The 7,448-nt window shown below is 39.5% G+C and overlaps 1 pseudogene; it reads right to left on the bottom strand.

Annotated features, from left to right (window-relative positions):
* LOC125878198 (uncharacterized) lies at positions 1 to 5,112 on the bottom strand (annotated as a pseudogene).
* Between the last annotated feature and the right edge of the window lie 2,336 nt (positions 5,113 to 7,448).

Raw genomic sequence — 7,448 nt, forward strand, 5'->3', positions numbered from 1 at the left:
TTTCAACCTCTCTTGAATCACTTTCACCTTATCCATAGCTTGATGAACCAAATTTGGTCCTATCAACCCTGCTTCACCAATTTCAAACCATCCAATAGGAGATCTACATCTTCTCCCATAAAGAGCTTCATAAGGAGCCATTTGGATGCTCGAGTGGTAACTATTGTTATAAGCAAAATCAATGAGAGGTAGGTGATCATCCCAATTCCCTTTGAAATCAATCACACAATCCCTCAACATATCTTCTAAGGTCTAATAGTGCGCTCTGCTTGCCCATCTGTCTGAGGATGAAATACAGTACTTAAGTTCACCTTTAAACCCAGGCCTTTTTGGAATGACTTCCAAAACTGTGCAGTAAATTGTGCACCTATCTCAAATAATGGAGACCGGAACCCCATGAAGTCTTACCACCTCTTGAAGATACAACTTAGCATAATCTTTTGCCGAATGAGTAGTCTTTACCAACAAAAAGTGGGCTGATTTTGTCATTCTATCGATAATCACCCAAATAGAATCATGTTGCCTGTGCGACATTGGTAAACCTGTGATGAAATCCATATTAATCATCTCCCACTTCCATTCCGGAAGTTCTATATTCTGAGCTAAACCACCGAGACTTTGGTGCTCTACTTTAACTTGTTGTCAATTTGGAAACTTAGCAACAAATTCTGCAATGCCCTTCTTCATACTATTCCACCAATATACCTCTCTAAAGTCACGATACATCTTTGTGGAATCCGGATGAATGAAATATCTAGAGCTATGAGCTTCCTCCATGATCCTCTCCTGGAGTTCATCCACCATTGGTACACACAACCTACCTTGATATCTCAATACTCCATCTCCCCCTTGTTCAAAAGCTAATACTTTTTGCTTATGAACATTTGCCTTCAATTCAAGGCAAATTGGATCTTGGTCTTACTTTTCTTTCACTTCTGACACTAATGAATGTTCAACCCCAGTCATCACCACTACTCCTTCTTCGGTGGGATCCATTAGTCGGACTCCTAAGTGTGCAAGTCTATGCACATCTTTCGCTAACTCTTTCCTTTCCTCCTCAACATGGGCAGTACTACCCATAGACAACCTACTTAAAGCATCAGCAACAACATTACCCTTACTTGGGTGATAAAAAATACTCATGTCATAATCCTTAAGTAATTCTAACCACCTTCTTTGTCTGAGAATAAGCTCTTTCTGAGTGAATACATATTGAAGACTCTTGTGATCAGTAAATACATCAACATGAACACCATACAAATAATGACGCCAAATACTACGACAGCCAACTCTAAGTCATGGGTTGAGTAATTCTTCTCATGAACTTTTAACTGTCTGGAGGCATAAGCTATGACTTTGCCATTCTGCATTAACATGCAACCCATACCAACTCTAGACTCATCACAATAGACAACAAAACCTTGCGTACCTTCTGGTAAGGTCAAAACTGGGGCAGTAGTCAGCCTCTTTTTCAATTCCTGAAAGCTTTTCTCACAAGCTCAGACCATTGAAACTTCACTATTTTCTGAGTCAGCTTGGTTAAAGGAGATGAAATAGATGAGAACCCATCTACAAACCTTTTATAATAGCCAACTAAACCCAAGAAACTCCTAATATCAGTTAAAAATGTGGGTCTAGGCCAATTCTGCACTGCCTTAATCTTTTTGGTATCAACTCTAATTCCATCATCGGTAACTATGTAGCCCAAGAACACAACAAACTCAAGCCAAAACTCACATTTAGAGAACTTAGCATATAACTCCTTATCTTTCAAAGTTTGAAAAACTATTTTGAGATGGCTAGCATGATCTTCTTCATTCCTTGAATAGATTAGTATGTCATCAATGAAGACGATAACAAACATATCTAAACAATGTTTGAAAACTCTATTCATAAGGTCCATGAACGCTGCATGTGCATTAGTTAAATTGAATGACATGACCAGAAACTCATAATGACCATAACGGGTCCTGAATGCTGTCTTGGGAATATCACATTCCCTTACTTTCAACTGATGGTAGCCAAATTTGATGTCTATTTTTGCTAAAACAAGAAGCACCCTGAAGCTGATCGAAAAGATCATCAATTCTAGAAAGTGGATACTTATTCTTGATGGTAACCTTGTTCAATTGGCGGTAATCTATACACATTCTAAGGTAACCATCCTTCTTCCTCACAATAAGACCGGAGCGCCCCAAGGAGAGACACTTGGTCGAATTAACCCTTTCTCTAAAAGATTTTTCAACTGTTATTTCAGCTCTTTCAACTCTGTTAGTGCCATCATATATGGCAGAATAGAGATAGGACAGGTATCTGGAAGAACATCTATACTGAAGTCTATCTCTCTCTCAGGAGGGACTTCGGGTAGATCATACGTAAAGACTTTTGGAAACTCTTTAACTATATGAACTGACTGAATATGAGGTATCTCAACACCAGAGTCATTAACTCGGACCAAGTGATAGACACAACCCTTAGAAACTAACTTTCTTGCCTTAAGGTACGAAATGAAACGACCCTTAGGCACTGTTGAACTATTTTTCCACTCTTAGACTGGCTCATTTGGAAACTGGAACTTGACAACTCGAGTTCTACAATCAACTGAGGCATAACAGGCATGAAGCCAGTCCATACCAAGAATGACATCAAAATCTACCATGTCTAACTCAATTAATCAACCATGGTACTCTTGTAATTGATGGAAATGGGACAATCACGATAGACTCTCTCTGCTAGTATTGACTCACCAACAAGTGTAGAAACACTGAATGGTTCACTAAGTTGCTCAGGAATAACATCAAAATTCATAGCAACATATGGAGTTACAAAAGACAAATTCGCTCCTGGGTCTAGTAAAGCATAAACAGTAAAGTCAAAGACTTGGATCATACTGATATACCGTGAGTTTACGGTATTTCTAATACATTTCACTTACAAGTTGTGTGTGTCTAGGGCCTTTTTGTATTGGTTTTTATGTGTTTTTATTGTATTTTGCAGGAAAGATGTTCAGGCGCAGAGGTATAGAGACAACTGAAAGAAATGTAGAAAAAAGGGCATTCACGGAGGTGATCTACGGACTGTAGGTCCATTGACGGTCTGTGGGTGATGGCAGTAGATCAACAGGCAAGGTATGGATTACAAATCAGGGAAATCTGACCAAGTGTGGAACCACGGTGGCCATTGACGGTCCGTAGATTAATCTACGGACCGTACTGATTGATCCGTAGAATGATACTGCGAGGGTTCCAGTACCTGATTTTTGAAGATTTTAAGTGTGAAGCTTTGGAGGGGAACGGTCCGTCCTGTAAGTCCGTCGTTTGCTTCAGAGAAGCTGATTTTTATGAGCTAAAATATTTTCTAAGTCCTGGCTGACGGAAGGGACTTACAGACCGTAGATCCATCGACTGTTCGTAAGTCAGTCTTGTGGAATGAAGATGCGTGCCTGAACAAACTTTCCTTAATTTGTTTCCCTTCTAATTTAGGATTTGTTTTCTATAAATAGGGCATGTAAACCTCATTTTTGGGGGCTAGACATTATTATTTTAGTTTTACTTTGTGGTTTTGGAGATTAATTTGTAACTCTAGCAATTATTGATTTCCTAAGTGCGTTTTGAAGATTTTGGTTTTGCAATTCAAGTTGAATTTCTGGGTTTATTATTCTCTTTACGTAAGTTCATGATTTCTTCATCTAAAACTATGAATTGTGTTCTTGCTAATATGGGTAACTAAATCCACAACTAGGTGGGAACCATGAGCGATTAACAAAGTACGAATAGTATATAAGCAATTCTTGAATAGTGTTTCGCATACATTGATAATTCTTTCGTTTAGAAGTCTTTTTAACGAGTGCACGCGTTAGAACTCGCCTTGTTGCTACTTGCCGGACCAAGGAGGTAATCAACAAGAAAAGAATTATCAACATAGATTTAGTGTGATACTATCTAATAGGCTAGTGTCGATTAGTGCGAAGTAATAACTAAGCCAAACATTGATTATGATGTCTAATATGAGGTAAAGGTAAGGGTAAGTAAATTATACATACGTAGCCGGACCAAGGTGCGGGGTGAAATTCTCTAGATGCCGGGCCAAGGATTTGGAGATACCTAACTTATCATTTTGCATGTAATACACTAGGAAAGGATTGCTGTTACTAGGATTATTGCGTTATGAGCTTGTGGGGAACACATATACCCTAGTTATTTCTCTCATCTTGATAACAACCAAAATTGAGTTTTTATTACTGATTACTTATTAAATTCTTACTATTTGTTTCACACAAACAAACCTCCCTTTAATTTCTTGTTTCTGGAAGTAATTTGACTAATTGAATATAATTGTTGGTTAAAGTAAAGTTTAAACCATTTTCCTCGTGGGATCGACCCCAACCTACAAGTGTAGTTCTTACTTGATAACGATCGCTCATACTTCTGTAGGGAGGTGTAATTTGAGCGTATCACATACTAGTGACAACATCTGGCGAATCCTCTTGCTCTTGGCGACTATTGATAGCATATAAGCGGTTTGTTCCTCCGTCAATACCGGAAGTAGCCCCTCTAGGTGTAGCTCTGTCTGGTGGAGCAACTGAAGAAAACTGGGCTTTATTGCCCCATTAACATTTCTCTTCTTGTTCTTTGGACACTCGCGCATGAAGTGACCATTCTAACCACACTTGAAACAACCAGTGGAGCCCTCACGACATGTACCTGAGTGGTTTCTACCACACTTAGCGCATGAAGGAGGCTTACTACCCCCTTATGCCATGCTACCCTGAGAATAAGCAGGTTTAGCTCTGAAATTCTGACTATTGTACTCACATTTGTTCTTAGGTGTAGGTGCACTAGCAGATGATGGAGCAGGTCCCTTCTGTTTCTGTTGGAATGATGATCGGTTGGCATTACACTTCTACTGTCCGGACTCGTTCCCTGTCTTAGCTTTCTTGTTCTTAAACTCTTCTCTATCCCTTAGCTTCTCTTCCTTAACCTGCTGCACATATACCATTAACGTTGAGATATCCATGTCACCAATCTGCATTGTAGCCCTACCTTCCTTACTCGACAGACGAGCCAACCCAATAATAAACAAGCTCATTCTACTCCTCATGTCAACAACCATTTCCAAAGCATAACAGGACAGTTGGGTGAACTTCAACCCATACTCATGAACACTCATAGAATCTTACTTAAGTGTGAAGAACTCTCGTACCTTAGCCTCTTTCAATTTTCGGGGGGAAGAAACGCCCCAGGAAAGCATCCTCAAAACAAGCCCAACTCGCAGGTGGTGCATTCTCAGCTCTACCCTCTTTCCACTGATCAAACCAAGTCCTAGAAACATTCTTTAGTTGATATGCAGCTAGTTCAACTCGCTCAGTATCGGCAATATGCATAACCTCAAATACCTTCTTCAGCTCTTCAATAAAATTCTTCNCTCAAAACAAGCCCAACTCGCAGGTGGTGCATTCTCAGCTCTACCCTCTTTCCACTGATCAAACCAAGTCCTAGAAACATTCTTTAGTTGATATACAGCTAGTTCAACTCACTCAGTATCGGCAATATGCATAACCTCAAATACCTTCTTCAGCTTTTCAATAAAATTCTTCAGATCCACTGTAGTGCTCGAACCTGTGAAACTTCGAGGATTCATCCTTAAGAACTCGTGGATCCTCGAAGTGTCAGCTACTTCCTGTCGATTCCCTCTCTACTGCCCAGCTTGGTTGGTCACAACTTGGCTCAACTTCTGGATAGCCTCACATAACTCAGCATTGGTAACTTCTCCTTGGGGTTGCACTTTAGGTGCATTAGGTACCCCTTGTTCCTGTGGTTCAACATTTCTCCTAGCCGGAAGACCTCTAACTGCTCTTCGTGGAGGCATGATTATCTGAAAACACGCACAAGCACGAATTAGAACAAAAACTATAAGAGATCAAACTCTAACGCATGAAATGAGTGTGAAAGAAGTGAGAAACTTTCATAAGTGTTGCAGCCTCCTAATTATAGATGTGGCGCGATTCACACCGATAACTAGGAATCTACATACACGGCTTCATAGACTCCCTAGGACTCTTGAACTCTATGCTCTGATACCAAGTTTGTCATGCCCCGAGCCTACACCCTCGGAGGGACTGACACTCGAGAACCATTGCTGGCCCTAAGCGAACCCTTGGCCTGACTTACTTACTTAGCAGAAGACTTAAATCAATAAAGATAAAGCTATGAAATAAAATGGAATGTTATAAATGAACATTCAACTTGGCCATTATGGCAAACTCAAGTCTTAACATAAGATAATGACAATGAAAAGTCTAAAGAACTAACATCTGACGGTCTATGAAGCCTCTAAAACAACTGAGATGGATGTCGGGATAGGAACCCCGATCATCCTAACAAATGAAATACTGAAAAGAACTAAAAGCAATAAAAAAGAGTCCTCCAGAATGCAATGAGGCTCACTAAATGACTTTGAAGTGCTCAACTGGATCAACGATGCGCTGGATGCCGATCCTAGTTACCTCTGTCTGCATCATAATAAGATGCAGGCCAACTGGCATTAGTACATTGAATGTACGAGTATGCAAGTTGGAATACTAAACACAACATAGGGTTGAACGAAATCTGAAGAACTTACTTGGCTCAACTCAACTCAACATAACTGAACTCATTTCAATATAAAGCAGTTTAAAACAAGTGCAGTCTAAAGAAAATCTGTTTAAAACATGATGTCAACTCTGTGTATATGCAAAGATACATATAACTCTGAAATGTATGTAAAAATACAATAAACTGTGTGTATAAGAATACAGTTACTTATGTGGGAGTTTCTCTAACTGACAACCATCATGTAAGAACTATTGTGATGATACAACATTTTGCCTCACACTGTCGGGGCCGTCCTAAACCTTTCCTAGGGTATAGAACCTGAACTACTAAGTAGATCCACTAGTCTATGCTAAAAAGCACTAGGAATTATCTAAAAAATATGTCCCTTTTCTACCTATGATGGCTACATGGTTTATGGGGGCTGTGAGTTGTCTGAACTCTCCCCCATATCGGTGCTCACTCTCCCAAAAATATGATGTTAGCTCTTATGTTTAAAAACGTACTTCTTTCTGTGATTTGAGATTAGTGCTAAAAAACTTAGCTCAAAGGCTATCTTGGAACTTTACTCTTTAGTCAACTTGAACTTTAAGTCTTAAAACAAAGTTAAAACATTTGAAAAACTCTAGGAACTCTCTTGACTTAACTCTTACTTCTCTTGACTTTGATCTTAACTTTCCTTGAATTGGATTATGGATTCAAGGTTCATGATCTCATGTTTACGGATGATTTCATGATGTTTAGATGTACCTTAGAGTGTTGGAATCAACTAGAAAACATAGGTACATTGCTAAGGAACTAGTACTGGAAGTTGGGGAAGAAATGGGAAGAACTAGCGTCCCTGGCGCTCTGAGAGGC

This window comes from Solanum stenotomum, chromosome 10 (genome assembly GCF_019186545.1).
Source record: "Solanum stenotomum isolate F172 chromosome 10, ASM1918654v1, whole genome shotgun sequence".
Classification (NCBI taxonomy): Eukaryota; Viridiplantae; Streptophyta; class Magnoliopsida; order Solanales; family Solanaceae; genus Solanum; species Solanum stenotomum.